Here is a 22,157-nt window from a genome sequence, read left to right on the forward strand (position 1 = left end):
TTCATTGCCCATTTTGTTTAATTCTTAGGGAAAATGCAGGAATTAATTCAACAGTTGGGAAAATGCAGGAATTAATTCAACAGTTGGGAAAAGCATGGCATTTTTCCATGAGAAACATTTCTGCTTTGTCCATGCCTTGTCATGCTCTTTTTGTCTTTGTGTTTGATTCCCTGAAGAATAAATAAGATTGAGTCAAATAAAAAAAAAGCCTTGGCCTTCACAGAGGTTAAAGCAGAAACAGGAACGCTCACTCAAGGCAGCAGTCGAGGGCAATCATTTCAGCTGATATTTGGCTAATTATTGGCCTGCTTAGTGAAGATGAGCAAGAACTACAGCTCATGAAGAACAGTCCTTGAGCTTGGTTACTTCTGTATTTAAATTAAAGTGAGTAGAAGGAGGCAAGTGCAAATGCTTAAATTTAATTCCCTGAAGAAGAAATGAGCTTCAAATTAAACTGAGTAGGAGGAGGCAAGTGCAAATGCTTGAATTCATATTCATTCTTTGTTTGTTTCCATGCAAAGCCCACCCACTTTATTCAGGCCTGACACGCCCACCATTAGGGGAGGAGCCCCAGGATTGTTTTATTCGACTGAGAAATACGTTATGTCATCACTAGAGCGTTTTTTTCTAGGTACCAGAGCCAGCCACCAGAGGAGGCACTTTCTTTGTCTTCAGTCCCTGGTGTTCCGGAGCAGTAACTTTCATTGCCCATTTTGTTTAATTCTTAGGGAAAATGCAGGAATTAATTCAACAGTTGGGAAAATGCAGGAATTAATTCAACAGTTGGGAAAAGCATGGCATTTTTCCATGAGAAACATTTCTGCTTTGTCCATGCCTTGTCATGCTCTTTTTGTCTTTGTGTTTGATTCCCTGAAGAATAAATAAGATTGAGTCAAATAAAAAAAAAGCCTTGGCCTTCACAGAGGTTAAAGCAGAAACAGGAACGCTCACTCAAGGCAGCAGTCGAGGGCAATCATTTCAGCTGATATTTGGCTAATTATTGGCCTGCTTAGTGAAGATGAGCAAGAACTACAGCTCATGAAGAACAGTCCTTGAGCTTGGTTACTTCTGTATTTAAATTAAAGTGAGTAGAAGGAGGCAAGTGCAAATGCTTAAATTTAATTCCCTGAAGAAGAAATGAGCTTCAAATTAAACTGAGTAGGAGGAGACAAGTGCAAATGCTTGAATTCATATTCATTCTTTGTTTGTTTCCATGCAAAGCCCACCCACTTTATTCAGGCCTGACACGCCCACCATTAGGGGAGGAGCCCCAGGATTGTTTTATTCGACTGAGAAATACGTTATGCCATCACTAGAGCGTTTTTTTCTAGGTACCAGAGCCAGCCACCAGAGCCAGCCACCAGAGGAGGCACTTTCTTTGTCTTCAGTCCCTGGTGGTCTAGTGGCTAGGATTCGGCGCTCTCACCGCCGCGGCCCGGGTTCGATTCCTGGTCAGGGAAGTTAAGTTTTTCTGGACGGGTGGATCTCGAAGTTCAGAGCCAACAGAAAGGTGGCTAGCACTCATTGGATCTACATAAAGAGAGATCCTTCGAGCCGGATTCGAACCAGCGACCTAAGGATAGCCATTGACAGTAGACTACAGTCCTCCGCTCTACCAACTGAGCTATCGAAGGTCAGGCTTCTTTCTCTGTAAACAAACCAAAACGAAAAGCCCAAAGTTGCTGCTGCAACTCTCTGTGTCTTTTCCAGTTTGGTTTATAGCAGTAAAGGATTATCCTGAGTGTTCCGGAGCAGTAACTTTCATTGCCCATCTTGTTTAATTCTCAGGGAAAATGCAGGAATGAATTCAACAGTTGGGAAAAGCATGGCATTTTTCCATGAGAAACATTTCTGCTTTGTCCATGCCTTGTCATGCTCTTTTTGTCTTTGTGTTTGATTCCCTAAAGAATAAATAAGATTGAGTCAAATAAAAAAAAAGCCTTGGCCTTCACAGAGGTTAAAGCAGAAACAGGAACGCTCACTCAGGGCAGCAGTCGAGGGCAATCAATTTAGCTGATATTTGGCTAATTATTGGCCTGCTTAGTGAAGATGAGCAAGAACTACAGCTCATGAAGAACAGTCCTTGAGCTTGGTTACTTCTGTATTTAAATTAAAGTGAGTAGAAGGAGGCAAGTGCAAATGCTTAAATTTATTTCCCTGAAGAAGAAATGAGCTTCAAATTAAACTGAGTAGGAGGAGGCAAGTGCAAATGCTTGAATTCATATTCATTCTTTGTTTGTTTCCATGCAAAGCCCACCCACTTTATTCAGGCCTGACACGCCCACCATTAGGGGAGGAGCCCCAGGATTGTTTTATTCGACTGAGAAATACGTTATGCCATCACTAGAGCGTTTTTTTCTAGGTACCAGAGCCAGCCACCAGAGGAGGCACTTTCTTTGTCTTCAGTCCCTGGTGTTCCGGAGCAGTAACTTTCATTGCCCATTTTGTTTAATTCTTAGGGAAAATGCAGGAATTAATTCAACAGTTGGGAAAATGCAGGAATTAATTCAACAGTTGGGAAAAGCATGGCATTTTTCCATGAGAAACATTTCTGCTTTGTCCATGCCTTGTCATGCTCTTTTTGTCTTTGTGTTTGATTCCCTGAAGAATAAATAAGATTGAGTCAAATAAAAAAAAAGCCTTGGCCTTCACAGAGGTTAAAGCAGAAACAGGAACGCTCACTCAAGGCAGCAGTCGAGGGCAATCATTTCAGCTGATATTTGGCTAATTATTGGCCTGCTTAGTGAAGATGAGCAAGAACTACAGCTCATGAAGAACAGTCCTTGAGCTTGGTTACTTCTGTATTTAAATTAAAGTGAGTAGAAGGAGGCAAGTGCAAATGCTTAAATTTAATTCCCTGAAGAAGAAATGAGCTTCAAATTAAACTGAGTAGGAGGAGGCAAGTGCAAATGCTTGAATTCATATTCATTCTTTGTTTGTTTCCATGCAAAGCCCACCCACTTTATTCAGGCCTGACACGCCCACCATTAGGGGAGGAGCCCCAGGATTGTTTTATTCGACTGAGAAATACGTTATGTCATCACTAGAGCGTTTTTTTCTAGGTACCAGAGCCAGCCACCAGAGGAGGCACTTTCTTTGTCTTCAGTCCCTGGTGTTCCGGAGCAGTAACTTTCATTGCCCATTTTGTTTAATTCTTAGGGAAAATGCAGGAATTAATTCAACAGTTGGGAAAAGCATGGCATTTTTCCATGAGAAACATTTCTGCTTTGTCCATGCCTTGTCATGCTCTTTTTGTCTTTGTGTTGGATTCCCTGAAGAATAAATAAGATTGAGTCAAATAAAAAAAAAGCCTTGGCCTTCACAGAGGTTAAAGCAGAAACAGGAACGCTCACTCAAGGCAGCAGTCGAGGGCAATCATTTCAGCTGATATTTGGCTAATTATTGGCCTGCTTAGTGAAGATGAGCAAGAACTACAGCTCATGAAGAACAGTCCTTGAGCTTGGTTACTTCTGTATTTAAATTAAAGTGAGTAGAAGGAGGCAAGTGCAAATGCTTAAATTTATTTCCCTGAAGAAGAAATGAGCTTCAAATTAAACTGAGTAGGAGGAGGCAAGTGCAAATGCTTGAATTCATATTCATTCTTTGTTTGTTTCCATGCAAAGCCCACCCACTTTATTCAGGCCTGACACGCCCACCATTAGGGGAGGAGCCCCAGGATTGTTTTATTCGACTGAGAAATACGTTATGCCATCACTAGAGCGTTTTTTTCTAGGTACCAGAGCCAGCCACCAGAGGAGGCACTTTCTTTGTCTTCAGTCCCTGGTGTTCCGGAGCAGTAACTTTCATTGCCCATTTTGTTTAATTCTTAGGGAAAATGCAGGAATTAATTCAACAGTTGGGAAAATGCAGGAATTAATTCAACAGTTGGGAAAAGCATGGCATTTTTCCATGAGAAACATTTCTGCTTTGTCCATGCCTTGTCATGCTCTTTTTGTCTTTGTGTTTGATTCCCTGAAGAATAAATAAGATTGAGTCAAATAAAAAAAAAGCCTTGGCCTTCACAGAGGTTAAAGCAGAAACAGGAACGCTCACTCAAGGCAGCAGTCGAGGGCAATCATTTCAGCTGATATTTGGCTAATTATTGGCCTGCTTAGTGAAGATGAGCAAGAACTACAGCTCATGAAGAACAGTCCTTGAGCTTGGTTACTTCTGTATTTAAATTAAAGTGAGTAGAAGGAGGCAAGTGCAAATGCTTAAATTTAATTCCCTGAAGAAGAAATGAGCTTCAAATTAAACTGAGTAGGAGGAGGCAAGTGCAAATGCTTGAATTCATATTCATTCTTTGTTTGTTTCCATGCAAAGCCCACCCACTTTATTCAGGCCTGACACGCCCACCATTAGGGGAGGAGCCCCAGGATTGTTTTATTCGACTGAGAAATACGTTATGTCATCACTAGAGCGTTTTTTTCTAGGTACCAGAGCCAGCCACCAGAGGAGGCACTTTCTTTGTCTTCAGTCCCTGGTGTTCCGGAGCAGTAACTTTCATTGCCCATTTTGTTTAATTCTTAGGGAAAATGCAGGAATTAATTCAACAGTTGGGAAAAGCATGGCATTTTTCCATGAGAAACATTTCTGCTTTGTCCATGCCTTGTCATGCTCTTTTTGTCTTTGTGTTGGATTCCCTGAAGAATAAATAAGATTGAGTCAAATAAAAAAAAAGCCTTGGCCTTCACAGAGGTTAAAGCAGAAACAGGAACGCTCACTCAAGGCAGCAGTCGAGGGCAATCATTTCAGCTGATATTTGGCTAATTATTGGCCTGCTTAGTGAAGATGAGCAAGAACTACAGCTCATGAAGAACAGTCCTTGAGCTTGGTTACTTCTGTATTTAAATTAAAGTGAGTAGAAGGAGGCAAGTGCAAATGCTTAAATTTATTTCCCTGAAGAAGAAATGAGCTTCAAATTAAACTGAGTAGGAGGAGGCAAGTGCAAATGCTTGAATTGATATTCATTCTTTGTTTGTTTCCATGCAAAGCCCACCCACTTTATTCAGGCCTGACACGCCCACCATTAGGGGAGGAGCCCCAGGATTGTTTTATTCGACTGAGAAATACGTTATGCCATCACTAGAGCGTTTTTTTCTAGGTACCAGAGCCAGCCAGCAGAGGAGGCACTTTCTTTGTCTTCAGTCCCTGGTGTTCCGGAGCAGTAACTTTCATTGCCCATTTTGTTTAATTCTTAGGGAAAATGCAGGAATTAATTCAACAGTTGGGAAAATGCAGGAATTAATTCAACAGTTGGGAAAAGCATGGCATTTTTCCATGAGAAACATTTCTGCTTTGTCCATGCCTTGTCATGCTCTTTTTGTCTTTGTGTTTGATTCCCTGAAGAATAAATAAGATTGAGTCAAATAAAAAAAAAGCCTTGGCCTTCACAGAGGTTAAAGCAGAAACAGGAACGCTCACTCAAGGCAGCAGTCGAGGGCAATCATTTCAGCTGATATTTGGCTAATTATTGGCCTGCTTAGTGAAGATGAGCAAGAACTACAGCTCATGAAGAACAGTCCTTGAGCTTGGTTACTTCTGTATTTAAATTAAAGTGAGTAGAAGGAGGCAAGTGCAAATGCTTAAATTTAATTCCCTGAAGAAGAAATGAGCTTCAAATTAAACTGAGTAGGAGGAGACAAGTGCAAATGCTTGAATTCATATTCATTCTTTGTTTGTTTCCATGCAAAGCCCACCCACTTTATTCAGGCCTGACACGCCCACCATTAGGGGAGGAGCCCCAGGATTGTTTTATTCGACTGAGAAATACGTTATGCCATCACTAGAGCGTTTTTTTCTAGGTACCAGAGCCAGCCACCAGAGCCAGCCACCAGAGGAGGCACTTTCTTTGTCTTCAGTCCCTGGTGGTCTAGTGGCTAGGATTCGGCGCTCTCACCGCCGCGGCCCGGGTTCGATTCCTGGTCAGGGAAGTTAAGTTTTTCTGGACGGGTGGATCTCGAAGTTCAGAGCCAACAGAAAGGTGGCTAGCACTCATTGGATCTACATAAAGAGAGATCCTTCGAGCCGGATTCGAACCAGCGACCTAAGGATAGCCATTGACAGTAGACTACAGTCCTCCGCTCTACCAACTGAGCTATCGAAGGTCAGGCTTCTTTCTCTGTAAACAAACCAAAACGAAAAGCCCAAAGTTGCTGCTGCAACTCTCTGTGTCTTTTCCAGTTTGGTTTATAGCAGTAAAGGATTATCCTGAGTGTTCCGGAGCAGTAACTTTCATTGCCCATCTTGTTTAATTCTCAGGGAAAATGCAGGAATGAATTCAACAGTTGGGAAAAGCATGGCATTTTTCCATGAGAAACATTTCTGCTTTGTCCATGCCTTGTCATGCTCTTTTTGTCTTTGTGTTGGATTCCCTGAAGAATAAATAAGATTGAGTCAAATAAAAAAAAAGCCTTGGCCTTCACAGAGGTTAAAGCAGAAACAGGAACGCTCACTCAAGGCAGCAGTCGAGGGCAATCATTTCAGCTGATATTTGGCTAATTATTGGCCTGCTTAGTGAAGATGAGCAAGAACTACAGCTCATGAAGAACAGTCCTTGAGCTTGGTTACTTCTGTTTTTAAATTAAAGTGAGTAGAAGGAGGCAAGTGCAAATGCTTAAATTTAATTCCCTGAAGAATAAACGAGCTTCAAATTAAACTGAGTAGGAGGAAGCAAGTGCAAATGCTTGAATTCATATTCATTCTTTGTTAGTTTCCATGCAAAGCCCACCCACTTTATTCAGGCCTGACACGCCCACCATTAGGGGAGGAGCCCCAGGATTGTTTTATTCGACTGAGAAATACATTATGCCATCACTAGAGCGTTTTTTTCTAGGTACCAGAGCCAGCCACCAGAGGAGGCACTTTCTTTGTCTTCAGTCCCTGGTGGTCAAGTGGCTAGGATTCGGCGCTCTCACCGCCGCGGTTCGATTCCCGGTCAGGGAAGTTAAGTTTTTCGGGACGGGTGGATCTCGAAGTTCAGAGCCAACAGAATGGTGGCTAGCATTCATTGGATCTACATAAAGAGAGATCCTTCGAGCCGGATTCGAACCAGCGACCTAAGGATGGCCATTGACAGTAGACTACAGTCCTCCGCTCTACCAACTGAGCTATCGAAGGTCAGGCTTCTTTCGCTGTAAACAAACCAAAACGAAAATCCCAAAGTTGCTGCTGCAACTCTCTGTGTCTTTTCTAGTTTGGTTTAAAGCAGTAAAGGATTATCCTGAGTGTTCCGGAGCAGTAACTTTCATTGCCCATTTTGTTTAATTCTTAGGGAAAATGCAGGAATGAATTCAACAGTTGGGAAAAGCATGGCATTTTTCCATGGGAAACATTTCTGCTTTGTCCATGCCTTGTAATGCTATTTTTGTCTTTGTGTTTGATTCCCTGAAGAATAAATAAGATTGAGTCAAATAAAAAAAAAGCCTTGGCCTTCACAGAGGTTAAAGCAGAAACAGGAACGCTCACTCAAGGCAGCAGTCGAGGGCAATCATTTCAGCTGATATTTGGCTAATTATTGGCCTGCTTAGTGAAGATGAGCAAGAACTACAGCTCATGAAGAACAGTCCTTGAGCTTGGTTACTTCTGTTTTTAAATTAAAGTGAGTAGAAGGAGGCAAGTGCAAATGCTTAAATTTAATTCCCTGAAGAATAAATGAGCTTCAAATTAAACTGAGTAGGAGGAGGCAAGTGCAAATGCTTGAATTTATATTCATTCTTTGTTTGTTTCCATGCAAAGCCCACCCACTTTATTCAGGCCTGACACGCCCACCATTAGGGGAGGAGCCCCAGGATTGTTTTATTCGACTGAGAAATACGTTATGCCATCACTAGAGCGTTTTTTTCTAGGTACCAGAGCCAGCCACCAGAGGAGGCACTTTCTTTGTCTTCAGTCCCTGGTGGTCTAGTGGCTAGGATTCGGCGCTCTCACCGCCGCGGCCCGGGTTCGATTCCCGGTCAGGGAAGTTAAGTTTTTCTGGACGGGTGGATCTCGAAGTTCAGAGCCAACAGAAAGGTGGCTAGCACTCATGGGATCTACATAAAGAGAGATCCTTCGAGCCGGATTCGAGCCAGCGACCTAAGGATGGCCATTGACAGTAGACTACAGTCCTCCGCTCTACCAACTGAGCTATCGAAGGTCAGGCTTCTCTCTCTGTAAACAAACCAAAACGAAAAGCCCAAAGTTGCTGCTGCAACTCTCTGTGTCTTTTCCAGTTTGGTTTATAGCAGTAAAGGATTATCCTGAGTGTTCCGGAGCAGTAACTTTCATTGCCCATTTTGTTTAATTCTTAGGGAAAATGCAGGAATGAATTCAACAGTTGGGAAAAGCATGGCATTTTTCCATGAGAAACATTTCTGCTTTGTCCATGCCTTGTCATGCTCTTTTTGTCTTTGTGTTTGATTCCCTGAAGAATAAATAAGATTGAGTCAAATAAAAAAAAAGCCTTGGCCTTCACAGAGGTTAAAGCAGAAACAGGAACGCTCACTCAAGGCAGCAGTCGAGGGCAATCATTTCAGCTGATATTTGGCTAATTATTGGCCTGCTTAGTGAAGATGAGCAAGAACTACAGCTCATGAAGAACAGTCCTTGAGCTTGGTTACTTCTGTATTTAAATTAAAGTGAGTAGAAGGAGGCAAGTGCAAATGCTTAAATTTAATTCCCTGAAGAAGAAATGAGCTTCAAATTAAACTGAGTAGAAGGAGGCAAGTGCAAATGCTTGAATTCATATTCATTCTTTGTTTGTTTCCATGCAAAGCCCACCCACTTTATTCAGGCCTGACACGCCCACCATTAGGGGAGGAGCCCCAGGATTGTTTTATTCGACTGAGAAATACGTTATGCCATCACTAGAGCGTTTTTTTCTAGGTACCAGAGCCAGCCAGCAGAGGAGGCACTTTCTTTGTCTTCAGTCCCTGGTGTTCCGGAGCAGTAACTTTCATTGCCCATTTTGTTTAATTCTTAGGGAAAATGCAGGAATTAATTCAACAGTTGGGAAAATGCAGGAATGAATTCAACAGTTGGGAAAAGCATGGCATTTTTCCATGAGAAACATTTCTGCTTTGTCCATGCCTTGTCATGCTCTTTTTGTCTTTGTGTTTGATTCCCTGAAGAATAAATAAGATTGAGTCAAATAAAAAAAAAGCCTTGGCCTTCACAGAGGTTAAAGCAGAAACAGGAACGCTCACTCAAGGCAGCAGTCGAGGGCAATCATTTCAGCTGATATTTGGCTAATTATTGGCCTGCTTAGTGAAGATGAGCAAGAACTACAGCTCATGAAGAACAGTCCTTGAGCTTGGTTACTTCTGTATTTAAATTAAAGTGAGTAGAAGGAGGCAAGTGCAAATGCTTAAATTTAATTCCCTGAAGAAGAAATGAGCTTCAAATTAAACTGAGTAGGAGGAGACAAGTGCAAATGCTTGAATTCATATTCATTCTTTGTTTGTTTCCATGCAAAGCCCACCCACTTTATTCAGGCCTGACACGCCCACCATTAGGGGAGGAGCCCCAGGATTGTTTTATTCGACTGAGAAATACGTTATGTCATCACTAGAGCGTTTTTTTCTAGGTACCAGAGCCAGCCACCAGAGGAGGCACTTTCTTTGTCTTCAGTCCCTGGTGTTCCGGAGCAGTAACTTTCATTGCCCATTTTGTTTAATTCTTAGGGAAAATGCAGGAATTAATTCAACAGTTGGGAAAAGCATGGCATTTTTCCATGAGAAACATTTCTGCTTTGTCCATGCCTTGTCATGCTCTTTTTGTCTTTGTGTTGGATTCCCTGAAGAATAAATAAGATTGAGTCAAATAAAAAAAAAGCCTTGGCCTTCACAGAGGTTAAAGCAGAAACAGGAACGCTCACTCAAGGCAGCAGTCGAGGGCAATCATTTCAGCTGATATTTGGCTAATTATTGGCCTGCTTAGTGAAGATGAGCAAGAACTACAGCTCATGAAGAACAGTCCTTGAGCTTGGTTACTTCTGTTTTTAAATTAAAGTGAGTAGAAGGAGGCAAGTGCAAATGCTTAAATTTAATTCCCTGAAGAATAAACGAGCTTCAAATTAAACTGAGTAGGAGGAAGCAAGTGCAAATGCTTGAATTCATATTCATTCTTTGTTAGTTTCCATGCAAAGCCCACCCACTTTATTCAGGCCTGACACGCCCACCATTAGGGGAGGAGCCCCAGGATTGTTTTATTCGACTGAGAAATACATTATGCCATCACTAGAGCGTTTTTTTCTAGGTACCAGAGCCAGCCACCAGAGGAGGCACTTTCTTTGTCTTCAGTCCCTGGTGGTCAAGTGGCTAGGATTCGGCGCTCTCACCGCCGCGGTTCGATTCCCGGTCAGGGAAGTTAAGTTTTTCGGGACGGGTGGATCTCGAAGTTCAGAGCCAACAGAATGGTGGCTAGCATTCATTGGATCTACATAAAGAGAGATCCTTCGAGCCGGATTCGAACCAGCGACCTAAGGATGGCCATTGACAGTAGACTACAGTCCTCCGCTCTACCAACTGAGCTATCGAAGGTCAGGCTTCTTTCGCTGTAAACAAACCAAAACGAAAATCCCAAAGTTGCTGCTGCAACTCTCTGTGTCTTTTCTAGTTTGGTTTAAAGCAGTAAAGGATTATCCTGAGTGTTCCGGAGCAGTAACTTTCATTGCCCATTTTGTTTAATTCTTAGGGAAAATGCAGGAATGAATTCAACAGTTGGGAAAAGCATGGCATTTTTCCATGGGAAACATTTCTGCTTTGTCCATGCCTTGTAATGCTATTTTTGTCTTTGTGTTTGATTCCCTGAAGAATAAATAAGATTGAGTCAAATAAAAAAAAAGCCTTGGCCTTCACAGAGGTTAAAGCAGAAACAGGAACGCTCACTCAAGGCAGCAGTCGAGGGCAATCATTTCAGCTGATATTTGGCTAATTATTGGCCTGCTTAGTGAAGATGAGCAAGAACTACAGCTCATGAAGAACAGTCCTTGAGCTTGGTTACTTCTGTTTTTAAATTAAAGTGAGTAGAAGGAGGCAAGTGCAAATGCTTAAATTTAATTCCCTGAAGAATAAATGAGCTTCAAATTAAACTGAGTAGGAGGAGGCAAGTGCAAATGCTTGAATTTATATTCATTCTTTGTTTGTTTCCATGCAAAGCCCACCCACTTTATTCAGGCCTGACACGCCCACCATTAGGGGAGGAGCCCCAGGATTGTTTTATTCGACTGAGAAATACGTTATGCCATCACTAGAGCGTTTTTTTCTAGGTACCAGAGCCAGCCACCAGAGGAGGCACTTTCTTTGTCTTCAGTCCCTGGTGGTCTAGTGGCTAGGATTCGGCGCTCTCACCGCCGCGGCCCGGGTTCGATTCCCGGTCAGGGAAGTTAAGTTTTTCTGGACGGGTGGATCTCGAAGTTCAGAGCCAACAGAAAGGTGGCTAGCACTCATGGGATCTACATAAAGAGAGATCCTTCGAGCCGGATTCGAGCCAGCGACCTAAGGATGGCCATTGACAGTAGACTACAGTCCTCCGCTCTACCAACTGAGCTATCGAAGGTCAGGCTTCTCTCTCTGTAAACAAACCAAAACGAAAAGCCCAAAGTTGCTGCTGCAACTCTCTGTGTCTTTTACAGTTTGGTTTATAGCAGTAAAGGATTATCCTGAGTGTTCCGGAGCAGTAACTTTCATTGCCCATTTTGTTTAATTCTTAGGGAAAATGCAGGAATGAATTCAACAGTTGGGAAAAGCATGGCATTTTTCCATGAGAAACATTTCTGCTTTGTCCATGCCTTGTCATGCTCTTTTTGTCTTTGTGTTTGATTCCCTGAAGAATAAATAAGATTGAGTCAAATAAAAAAAAAGCCTTGGCCTTCACAGAGGTTAAAGCAGAAACAGGAACGCTCACTCAAGGCAGCAGTCGAGGGCAATCATTTCAGCTGATATTTGGCTAATTATTGGCCTGCTTAGTGAAGATGAGCAAGAACTACAGCTCATGAAGAACAGTCCTTGAGCTTGGTTACTTCTGTATTTAAATTAAAGTGAGTAGAAGGAGGCAAGTGCAAATGCTTAAATTTAATTCCCTGAAGAAGAAATGAGCTTCAAATTAAACTGAGTAGAAGGAGGCAAGTGCAAATGCTTGAATTCATATTCATTCTTTGTTTGTTTCCATGCAAAGCCCACCCACTTTATTCAGGCCTGACACGCCCACCATTAGGGGAGGAGCCCCAGGATTGTTTTATTCGACTGAGAAATACGTTATGCCATCACTAGAGCGTTTTTTTCTAGGTACCAGAGCCAGCCAGCAGAGGAGGCACTTTCTTTGTCTTCAGTCCCTGGTGTTCCGGAGCAGTAACTTTCATTGCCCATTTTGTTTAATTCTTAGGGAAAATGCAGGAATTAATTCAACAGTTGGGAAAATGCAGGAATTAATTCAACAGTTGGGAAAAGCATGGCATTTTTCCATGAGAAACATTTCTGCTTTGTCCATGCCTTGTCATGCTCTTTTTGTCTTTGTGTTTGATTCCCTGAAGAATAAATAAGATTGAGTCAAATAAAAAAAAAGCCTTGGCCTTCACAGAGGTTAAAGCAGAAACAGGAACGCTCACTCAAGGCAGCAGTCGAGGGCAATCATTTCAGCTGATATTTGGCTAATTATTGGCCTGCTTAGTGAAGATGAGCAAGAACTACAGCTCATGAAGAACAGTCCTTGAGCTTGGTTACTTCTGTATTTAAATTAAAGTGAGTAGAAGGAGGCAAGTGCAAATGCTTAAATTTAATTCCCTGAAGAAGAAATGAGCTTCAAATTAAACTGAGTAGGAGGAGACAAGTGCAAATGCTTGAATTCATATTCATTCTTTGTTTGTTTCCATGCAAAGCCCACCCACTTTATTCAGGCCTGACACGCCCACCATTAGGGGAGGAGCCCCAGGATTGTTTTATTCGACTGAGAAATACGTTATGTCATCACTAGAGCGTTTTTTTCTAGGTACCAGAGCCAGCCACCAGAGGAGGCACTTTCTTTGTCTTCAGTCCCTGGTGTTCCGGAGCAGTAACTTTCATTGCCCATTTTGTTTAATTCTTAGGGAAAATGCAGGAATTAATTCAACAGTTGGGAAAAGCATGGCATTTTTCCATGAGAAACATTTCTGCTTTGTCCATGCCTTGTCATGCTCTTTTTGTCTTTGTGTTGGATTCCCTGAAGAATAAATAAGATTGAGTCAAATAAAAAAAAAGCCTTGGCCTTCACAGAGGTTAAAGCAGAAACAGGAACGCTCACTCAAGGCAGCAGTCGAGGGCAATCATTTCAGCTGATATTTGGCTAATTATTGGCCTGCTTAGTGAAGATGAGCAAGAACTACAGCTCATGAAGAACAGTCCTTGAGCTTGGTTACTTCTGTTTTTAAATTAAAGTGAGTAGAAGGAGGCAAGTGCAAATGCTTAAATTTAATTCCCTGAAGAATAAACGAGCTTCAAATTAAACTGAGTAGGAGGAAGCAAGTGCAAATGCTTGAATTCATATTCATTCTTTGTTAGTTTCCATGCAAAGCCCACCCACTTTATTCAGGCCTGACACGCCCACCATTAGGGGAGGAGCCCCAGGATTGTTTTATTCGACTGAGAAATACATTATGCCATCACTAGAGCGTTTTTTTCTAGGTACCAGAGCCAGCCACCAGAGGAGGCACTTTCTTTGTCTTCAGTCCCTGGTGGTCAAGTGGCTAGGATTCGGCGCTCTCACCGCCGCGGTTCGATTCCCGGTCAGGGAAGTTAAGTTTTTCGGGACGGGTGGATCTCGAAGTTCAGAGCCAACAGAATGGTGGCTAGCATTCATTGGATCTACATAAAGAGAGATCCTTCGAGCCGGATTCGAACCAGCGACCTAAGGATGGCCATTGACAGTAGACTACAGTCCTCCGCTCTACCAACTGAGCTATCGAAGGTCAGGCTTCTTTCGCTGTAAACAAACCAAAACGAAAATCCCAAAGTTGCTGCTGCAACTCTCTGTGTCTTTTCTAGTTTGGTTTAAAGCAGTAAAGGATTATCCTGAGTGTTCCGGAGCAGTAACTTTCATTGCCCATTTTGTTTAATTCTTAGGGAAAATGCAGGAATGAATTCAACAGTTGGGAAAAGCATGGCATTTTTCCATGGGAAACATTTCTGCTTTGTCCATGCCTTGTAATGCTATTTTTGTCTTTGTGTTTGATTCCCTGAAGAATAAATAAGATTGAGTCAAATAAAAAAAAAGCCTTGGCCTTCACAGAGGTTAAAGCAGAAACAGGAACGCTCACTCAAGGCAGCAGTCGAGGGCAATCATTTCAGCTGATATTTGGCTAATTATTGGCCTGCTTAGTGAAGATGAGCAAGAACTACAGCTCATGAAGAACAGTCCTTGAGCTTGGTTACTTCTGTTTTTAAATTAAAGTGAGTAGAAGGAGGCAAGTGCAAATGCTTAAATTTAATTCCCTGAAGAAGAAATGAGCTTCAAATTAAACTGAGTAGGAGGAGGCAAGTGCAAATGCTTGAATTTATATTCATTCTTTGTTTGTTTCCATGCAAAGCCCACCCACTTTATTCAGGCCTGACACGCCCACCATTAGGGGAGGAGCCCCAGGATTGTTTTATTCGACTGAGAAATACGTTATGCCATCACTAGAGCGTTTTTTTCTAGGTACCAGAGCCAGCCACCAGAGGAGGCACTTTCTTTGTCTTCAGTCCCTGGTGGTCTAGTGGCTAGGATTCGGCGCTCTCACCGCCGCGGCCCGGGTTCGATTCCCGGTCAGGGAAGTTAAGTTTTTCTGGACGGGTGGATCTCGAAGTTCAGAGCCAACAGAAAGGTGGCTAGCACTCATGGGATCTACATAAAGAGAGATCCTTCGAGCCGGATTCGAGCCAGCGACCTAAGGATGGCCATTGACAGTAGACTACAGTCCTCCGCTCTACCAACTGAGCTATCGAAGGTCAGGCTTCTCTCTCTGTAAACAAACCAAAACGAAAAGCCCAAAGTTGCTGCTGCAACTCTCTGTGTCTTTTACAGTTTGGTTTATAGCAGTAAAGGATTATCCTGAGTGTTCCGGAGCAGTAACTTTCATTGCCCATTTTGTTTAATTCTTAGGGAAAATGCAGGAATGAATTCAACAGTTGGGAAAAGCATGGCATTTTTCCATGAGAAACATTTCTGCTTTGTCCATGCCTTGTCATGCTCTTTTTGTCTTTGTGTTTGATTCCCTGAAGAATAAATAAGATTGAGTCAAATAAAAAAAAAGCCTTGGCCTTCACAGAGGTTAAAGCAGAAACAGGAACGCTCACTCAAGGCAGCAGTCGAGGGCAATCATTTCAGCTGATATTTGGCTAATTATTGGCCTGCTTAGTGAAGATGAGCAAGAACTACAGCTCATGAAGAACAGTCCTTGAGCTTGGTTACTTCTGTATTTAAATTAAAGTGAGTAGAAGGAGGCAAGTGCAAATGCTTAAATTTAATTCCCTGAAGAAGAAATGAGCTTCAAATTAAACTGAGTAGAAGGAGGCAAGTGCAAATGCTTGAATTCATATTCATTCTTTGTTTGTTTCCATGCAAAGCCCACCCACTTTATTCAGGCCTGACACGCCCACCATTAGGGGAGGAGCCCCAGGATTGTTTTATTCGACTGAGAAATACGTTATGCCATCACTAGAGCGTTTTTTTCTAGGTACCAGAGCCAGCCAGCAGAGGAGGCACTTTCTTTGTCTTCAGTCCCTGGTGTTCCGGAGCAGTAACTTTCATTGCCCATTTTGTTTAATTCTTAGGGAAAATGCAGGAATTAATTCAACAGTTGGGAAAATGCAGGAATTAATTCAACAGTTGGGAAAAGCATGGCATTTTTCCATGAGAAACATTTCTGCTTTGTCCATGCCTTGTCATGCTCTTTTTGTCTTTGTGTTTGATTCCCTGAAGAATAAATAAGATTGAGTCAAATAAAAAAAAAGCCTTGGCCTTCACAGAGGTTAAAGCAGAAACAGGAACGCTCACTCAAGGCAGCAGTCGAGGGCAATCATTTCAGCTGATATTTGGCTAATTATTGGCCTGCTTAGTGAAGATGAGCAAGAACTACAGCTCATGAAGAACAGTCCTTGAGCTTGGTTACTTCTGTATTTAAATTAAAGTGAGTAGAAGGAGGCAAGTGCAAATGCTTAAATTTAATTCCCTGAAGAAGAAATGAGCTTCAAATTAAACTGAGTAGGAGGAGACAAGTGCAAATGCTTGAATTCATATTCATTCTTTGTTTGTTTCCATGCAAAGCCCACCCACTTTATTCAGGCCTGACACGCCCACCATTAGGGGAGGAGCCCCAGGATTGTTTTATTCGACTGAGAAATACGTTATGCCATCACTAGAGCGTTTTTTTCTAGGTACCAGAGCCAGCCACCAGAGGAGGCACTTTCTTTGTCTTCAGTCCCTGGTGGTCTAGTGGCTAGGATTCGGCGCTCTCACCGCCGCGGCCCGGGTTCGATTCCTGGTCAGGGAAGTTAAGTTTTTCTGGACGGGTGGATCTCGAAGTTCAGAGCCAACAGAAAGGTGGCTAGCACTCATTGGATCTACATAAAGAGAGATCCTTCAAGCCGGATTCGAACCAGCGACCTAAGGATGGCCATTGACAGTAGACTACAGTTCTCCGCTCTACCAACTGAGCTATCGAAGGTCAGGCTTCTTTCTCTGTAAACAAACCAAAACGAAAAGCCCAAAGTTGCTGCTGCAACTCTCTGTGTCTTTTCCAGTTTGGTTTATAGCAGTAAAGGATTATCCTGAGTGTTCCGGAGCAGTAACTTTCATTGCCCATCTTGTTTAATTCTCAGGGAAAATGCAGGAATGAATTCAACAGTTGGGAAAAGCATGGCATTTTTCCATGAGAAACATTTCTGCTTTGTCCATGCCTTGTCATGCTCTTTTTGTCTTTGTGTTTGATTCCCTAAAGAATAAATAAGATTGAGTCAAATAAAAAAAAAGCCTTGGCCTTCACAGAGGTTAAAGCAGAAACAGGAACGCTCACTCAGGGCAGCAGTCGAGGGCAATCAATTTAGCTGATATTTGGCTAATTATTGGCCTGCTTAGTGAAGATGAGCAAGAACTACAGCTCATGAAGAACAGTCCTTGAGCTTGGTTACTTCTGTATTTAAATTAAAGTGAGTAGAAGGAGGCAAGTGCAAATGCTTAAATTTATTTCCCTGAAGAAGAAATGAGCTTCAAATTAAACTGAGTAGGAGGAGGCAAGTGCAAATGCTTGAATTCATATTCATTCTTTGTTTGTTTCCATGCAAAGCCCACCCACTTTATTCAGGCCTGACACGCCCACCATTAGGGGAGGAGCCCCAGGATTGTTTTATTCGACTGAGAAATACGTTATGCCATCACTAGAGCGTTTTTTTCTAGGTACCAGAGCCAGCCACCAGAGGAGGCACTTTCTTTGTCTTCAGTCCCTGGTGTTCCGGAGCAGTAACTTTCATTGCCCATTTTGTTTAATTCTTAGGGAAAATGCAGGAATTAATTCAACAGTTGGGAAAATGCAGGAATTAATTCAACAGTTGGGAAAAGCATGGCATTTTTCCATGAGAAACATTTCTGCTTTGTCCATGCCTTGTCATGCTCTTTTTGTCTTTGTGTTTGATTCCCTGAAGAATAAATAAGATTGAGTCAAATAAAAAAAAAGCCTTGGCCTTCACAGAGGTTAAAGCAGAAACAGGAACGCTCACTCAAGGCAGCAGTCGAGGGCAATCATTTCAGCTGATATTTGGCTAATTATTGGCCTGCTTAGTGAAGATGAGCAAGAACTACAGCTCATGAAGAACAGTCCTTGAGCTTGGTTACTTCTGTATTTAAATTAAAGTGAGTAGAAGGAGGCAAGTGCAAATGCTTAAATTTAATTCCCTGAAGAAGAAATGAGCTTCAAATTAAACTGAGTAGGAGGAGGCAAGTGCAAATGCTTGAATTCATATTCATTCTTTGTTTGTTTCCATGCAAAGCCCACCCACTTTATTCAGGCCTGACACGCCCACCATTAGGGGAGGAGCCCCAGGATTGTTTTATTCGACTGAGAAATACGTTATGTCATCACTAGAGCGTTTTTTTCTAGGTACCAGAGCCAGCCACCAGAGGAGGCACTTTCTTTGTCTTCAGTCCCTGGTGTTCCGGAGCAGTAACTTTCATTGCCCATTTTGTTTAATTCTTAGGGAAAATGCAGGAATTAATTCAACAGTTGGGAAAATGCAGGAATTAATTCAACAGTTGGGAAAAGCATGGCATTTTTCCATGAGAAACATTTCTGCTTTGTCCATGCCTTGTCATGCTCTTTTTGTCTTTGTGTTTGATTCCCTGAAGAATAAATAAGATTGAGTCAAATAAAAAAAAAGCCTTGGCCTTCACAGAGGTTAAAGCAGAAACAGGAACGCTCACTCAAGGCAGCAGTCGAGGGCAATCATTTCAGCTGATATTTGGCTAATTATTGGCCTGCTTAGTGAAGATGAGCAAGAACTACAGCTCATGAAGAACAGTCCTTGAGCTTGGTTACTTCTGTATTTAAATTAAAGTGAGTAGAAGGAGGCAAGTGCAAATGCTTAAATTTAATTCCCTGAAGAAGAAATGAGCTTCAAATTAAACTGAGTAGGAGGAGACAAGTGCAAATGCTTGAATTCATATTCATTCTTTGTTTGTTTCCATGCAAAGCCCACCCACTTTATTCAGGCCTGACACGCCCACCATTAGGGGAGGAGCCCCAGGATTGTTTTATTCGACTGAGAAATACGTTATGCCATCACTAGAGCGTTTTTTTCTAGGTACCAGAGCCAGCCACCAGAGCCAGCCACCAGAGGAGGCACTTTCTTTGTCTTCAGTCCCTGGTGGTCTAGTGGCTAGGATTCGGCGCTCTCACCGCCGCGGCCCGGGTTCGATTCCTGGTCAGGGAAGTTAAGTTTTTCTGGACGGGTGGATCTCGAAGTTCAGAGCCAACAGAAAGGTGGCTAGCACTCATTGGATCTACATAAAGAGAGATCCTTCGAGCCGGATTCGAACCAGCGACCTAAGGATAGCCATTGACAGTAGACTACAGTCCTCCGCTCTACCAACTGAGCTATCGAAGGTCAGGCTTCTTTCTCTGTAAACAAACCAAAACGAAAAGCCCAAAGTTGCTGCTGCAACTCTCTGTGTCTTTTCCAGTTTGGTTTATAGCAGTAAAGGATTATCCTGAGTGTTCCGGAGCAGTAACTTTCATTGCCCATCTTGTTTAATTCTCAGGGAAAATGCAGGAATGAATTCAACAGTTGGGAAAAGCATGGCATTTTTCCATGAGAAACATTTCTGCTTTGTCCATGCCTTGTCATGCTCTTTTTGTCTTTGTGTTTGATTCCCTAAAGAATAAATAAGATTGAGTCAAATAAAAAAAAAGCCTTGGCCTTCACAGAGGTTAAAGCAGAAACAGGAACGCTCACTCAGGGCAGCAGTCGAGGGCAATCAATTTAGCTGATATTTGGCTAATTATTGGCCTGCTTAGTGAAGATGAGCAAGAACTACAGCTCATGAAGAACAGTCCTTGAGCTTGGTTACTTCTGTATTTAAATTAAAGTGAGTAGAAGGAGGCAAGTGCAAATGCTTAAATTTATTTCCCTGAAGAAGAAATGAGCTTCAAATTAAACTGAGTAGGAGGAGGCAAGTGCAAATGCTTGAATTCATATTCATTCTTTGTTTGTTTCCATGCAAAGCCCACCCACTTTATTCAGGCCTGACACGCCCACCATTAGGGGAGGAGCCCCAGGATTGTTTTATTCGACTGAGAAATACGTTATGCCATCACTAGAGCGTTTTTTTCTAGGTACCAGAGCCAGCCACCAGAGGAGGCACTTTCTTTGTCTTCAGTCCCTGGTGTTCCGGAGCAGTAACTTTCATTGCCCATTTTGTTTAATTCTTAGGGAAAATGCAGGAATTAATTCAACAGTTGGGAAAATGCAGGAATTAATTCAACAGTTGGGAAAAGCATGGCATTTTTCCATGAGAAACATTTCTGCTTTGTCCATGCCTTGTCATGCTCTTTTTGTCTTTGTGTTTGATTCCCTGAAGAATAAATAAGATTGAGTCAAATAAAAAAAAAGCCTTGGCCTTCACAGAGGTTAAAGCAGAAACAGGAACGCTCACTCAAGGCAGCAGTCGAGGGCAATCATTTCAGCTGATATTTGGCTAATTATTGGCCTGCTTAGTGAAGATGAGCAAGAACTACAGCTCATGAAGAACAGTCCTTGAGCTTGGTTACTTCTGTATTTAAATTAAAGTGAGTAGAAGGAGGCAAGTGCAAATGCTTAAATTTAATTCCCTGAAGAAGAAATGAGCTTCAAATTAAACTGAGTAGGAGGAGGCAAGTGCAAATGCTTGAATTCATATTCATTCTTTGTTTGTTTCCATGCAAAGCCCACCCACTTTATTCAGGCCTGACACGCCCACCGTTAGGGGAGGAGCCCCAGGATTGTTTTATTCGACTGAGAAATACGTTATGTCATCACTAGAGCGTTTTTTTCTAGGTACCAGAGCCAGCCACCAGAGGAGGCACTTTCTTTGTCTTCAGTCCCTGGTGTTCCGGAGCAGTAACTTTCATTGCCCATTTTGTTTAATTCTTAGGGAAAATGCAGGAATTAATTCAACAGTTGGGAAAAGCATGGCATTTTTCCATGAGAAACATTTCTGCTTTGTCCATGCCTTGTCATGCTCTTTTTGTCTTTGTGTTGGATTCCCTGAAGAATAAATAAGATTGAGTCAAATAAAAAAAAAGCCTTGGCCTTCACAGAGGTTAAAGCAGAAACAGGAACGCTCACTCAAGGCAGCAGTCGAGGGCAATCATTTCAGCTGATATTTGGCTAATTATTGGCCTGCTTAGTGAAGATGAGCAAGAACTACAGCTCATGAAGAACAGTCCTTGAGCTTGGTTACTTCTGTTTTTAAATTAAAGTGAGTAGAAGGAGGCAAGTGCAAATGCTTAAATTTAATTCCCTGAAGAATAAACGAGCTTCAAATTAAACTGAGTAGGAGGAAGCAAGTGCAAATGCTTGAATTCATATTCATTCTTTGTTAGTTTCCATGCAAAGCCCACCCACTTTATTCAGGCCTGACACGCCCACCATTAGGGGAGGAGCCCCAGGATTGTTTTATTCGACTGAGAAATACATTATGCCATCACTAGAGCGTTTTTTTTCTAGGTACCAGAGCCAGCCACCAGAGGAGGCACTTTCTTTGTCTTCAGTCCCTGGTGGTCAAGTGGCTAGGATTCGGCGCTCTCACCGCCGCGGTTCGATTCCCGGTCAGGGAAGTTAAGTTTTTCGGGACGGGTGGATCTCGAAGTTCAGAGCCAACAGAATGGTGGCTAGCATTCATTGGATCTACATAAAGAGAGATCCTTCGAGCCGGATTCGAACCAGCGACCTAAGGATGGCCATTGACAGTAGACTACAGTCCTCCGCTCTACCAACTGAGCTATCGAAGGTCAGGCTTCTTTCGCTGTAAACAAACCAAAACGAAAATCCCTAAGTTGCTGCTGCAACTCTCTGTGTCTTTTCTAGTTTGGTTTAAAGCAGTAAAGGATTATCCTGAGTGTTCCGGAGCAGTAACTTTCATTGCCCATTTTGTTTAATTCTTAGGGAAAATGCAGGAATGAATTCAACAGTTGGGAAAAGCATGGCATTTTTCCATGGGAAACATTTCTGCTTTGTCCATGCCTTGTAATGCTATTTTTGTCTTTGTGTTTGATTCCCTGAAGAATAAATAAGATTGAGTCAAATAAAAAAAAGCCTTGGCCTTCACAGAGGTTAAAGCAGAAACAGGAACGCTCACTCAAGGCAGCAGTCGAGGGCAATCATTTCAGCTGATATTTGGCTAATTATTGGCCTGCTTAGTGAAGATGAGCAAGAACTACAGCTCATGAAGAACAGTCCTTGAGCTTGGTTACTTCTGTTTTTAAATTAAAGTGAGTAGAAGGAGGCAAGTGCAAATGCTTAAATTTAATTCCCTGAAGAATAAATGAGCTTCAAATTAAACTGAGTAGGAGGAGGCAAGTGCAAATGCTTGAATTTATATTCATTCTTTGTTTGTTTCCATGCAAAGCCCACCCACTTTATTCAGTCCTGACTCGCCCACCATTAGGGGAGGAGCCCCAGGATTGTTTTATTCGA

General features: G+C 42.3%; 14 non-coding genes across 14 annotated transcripts; 7 read left to right on the forward strand and 7 right to left on the reverse strand.

The window, feature by feature from the left end:
• The first annotated feature begins 1,388 nt into the window (after window positions 1-1,388).
• On the forward strand, window positions 1,389-1,460 carry trnae-cuc (transfer RNA glutamic acid (anticodon CUC)). The gene has a single exon. It is a non-coding gene; the product is annotated as a tRNA-Glu (tRNA).
• Window positions 1,461-1,545: 85 nt separating this feature from the next.
• Window positions 1,546-1,634, reverse strand: trnay-gua (transfer RNA tyrosine (anticodon GUA)). The gene is given in 2 exon segments: window positions 1,546-1,581; window positions 1,598-1,634. It is a non-coding gene; the product is annotated as a tRNA-Tyr (tRNA).
• Window positions 1,635-5,861: 4,227 nt separating this feature from the next.
• On the forward strand, window positions 5,862-5,933 carry trnae-cuc (transfer RNA glutamic acid (anticodon CUC)). The gene has a single exon. It is a non-coding gene; the product is annotated as a tRNA-Glu (tRNA).
• Window positions 5,934-6,018: 85 nt separating this feature from the next.
• Window positions 6,019-6,107, reverse strand: trnay-gua (transfer RNA tyrosine (anticodon GUA)). Its single transcript is given in 2 exon segments — window positions 6,019-6,054; window positions 6,071-6,107. It is a non-coding gene; the product is annotated as a tRNA-Tyr (tRNA).
• Window positions 6,108-7,030: 923 nt separating this feature from the next.
• trnay-gua (transfer RNA tyrosine (anticodon GUA)) lies at window positions 7,031-7,119 on the reverse strand. Its single transcript is given in 2 exon segments — window positions 7,031-7,066; window positions 7,083-7,119. It is a non-coding gene; the product is annotated as a tRNA-Tyr (tRNA).
• Window positions 7,120-7,891: 772 nt separating this feature from the next.
• trnae-cuc (transfer RNA glutamic acid (anticodon CUC)) lies at window positions 7,892-7,963 on the forward strand. The gene has a single exon. It is a non-coding gene; the product is annotated as a tRNA-Glu (tRNA).
• A 2,468-nt stretch (window positions 7,964-10,431) lies between these two features.
• trnay-gua (transfer RNA tyrosine (anticodon GUA)) lies at window positions 10,432-10,520 on the reverse strand. Its single transcript is given in 2 exon segments — window positions 10,432-10,467; window positions 10,484-10,520. It is a non-coding gene; the product is annotated as a tRNA-Tyr (tRNA).
• Window positions 10,521-11,292: 772 nt separating this feature from the next.
• On the forward strand, window positions 11,293-11,364 carry trnae-cuc (transfer RNA glutamic acid (anticodon CUC)). Its single transcript has one exon. It is a non-coding gene; the product is annotated as a tRNA-Glu (tRNA).
• A 2,468-nt stretch (window positions 11,365-13,832) lies between these two features.
• trnay-gua (transfer RNA tyrosine (anticodon GUA)) lies at window positions 13,833-13,921 on the reverse strand. Its single transcript is given in 2 exon segments — window positions 13,833-13,868; window positions 13,885-13,921. It is a non-coding gene; the product is annotated as a tRNA-Tyr (tRNA).
• Window positions 13,922-14,693: 772 nt separating this feature from the next.
• On the forward strand, window positions 14,694-14,765 carry trnae-cuc (transfer RNA glutamic acid (anticodon CUC)). The gene has a single exon. It is a non-coding gene; the product is annotated as a tRNA-Glu (tRNA).
• Window positions 14,766-16,411: 1,646 nt separating this feature from the next.
• On the forward strand, window positions 16,412-16,483 carry trnae-cuc (transfer RNA glutamic acid (anticodon CUC)). The gene has a single exon. It is a non-coding gene; the product is annotated as a tRNA-Glu (tRNA).
• Window positions 16,484-18,842: 2,359 nt separating this feature from the next.
• Window positions 18,843-18,914, forward strand: trnae-cuc (transfer RNA glutamic acid (anticodon CUC)). The gene has a single exon. It is a non-coding gene; the product is annotated as a tRNA-Glu (tRNA).
• An 85-nt stretch (window positions 18,915-18,999) lies between these two features.
• Window positions 19,000-19,088, reverse strand: trnay-gua (transfer RNA tyrosine (anticodon GUA)). The gene is given in 2 exon segments: window positions 19,000-19,035; window positions 19,052-19,088. It is a non-coding gene; the product is annotated as a tRNA-Tyr (tRNA).
• A 2,295-nt stretch (window positions 19,089-21,383) lies between these two features.
• On the reverse strand, window positions 21,384-21,472 carry trnay-gua (transfer RNA tyrosine (anticodon GUA)). The gene is given in 2 exon segments: window positions 21,384-21,419; window positions 21,436-21,472. It is a non-coding gene; the product is annotated as a tRNA-Tyr (tRNA).
• Window positions 21,473-22,157: the final 685 nt, after the last annotated feature.

The sequence above is a fragment of the Clarias gariepinus genome, chromosome 28 (genome assembly GCF_024256425.1).
Source record: "Clarias gariepinus isolate MV-2021 ecotype Netherlands chromosome 28, CGAR_prim_01v2, whole genome shotgun sequence".
NCBI lineage: Eukaryota > Metazoa > Chordata > Actinopteri > Siluriformes > Clariidae > Clarias > Clarias gariepinus.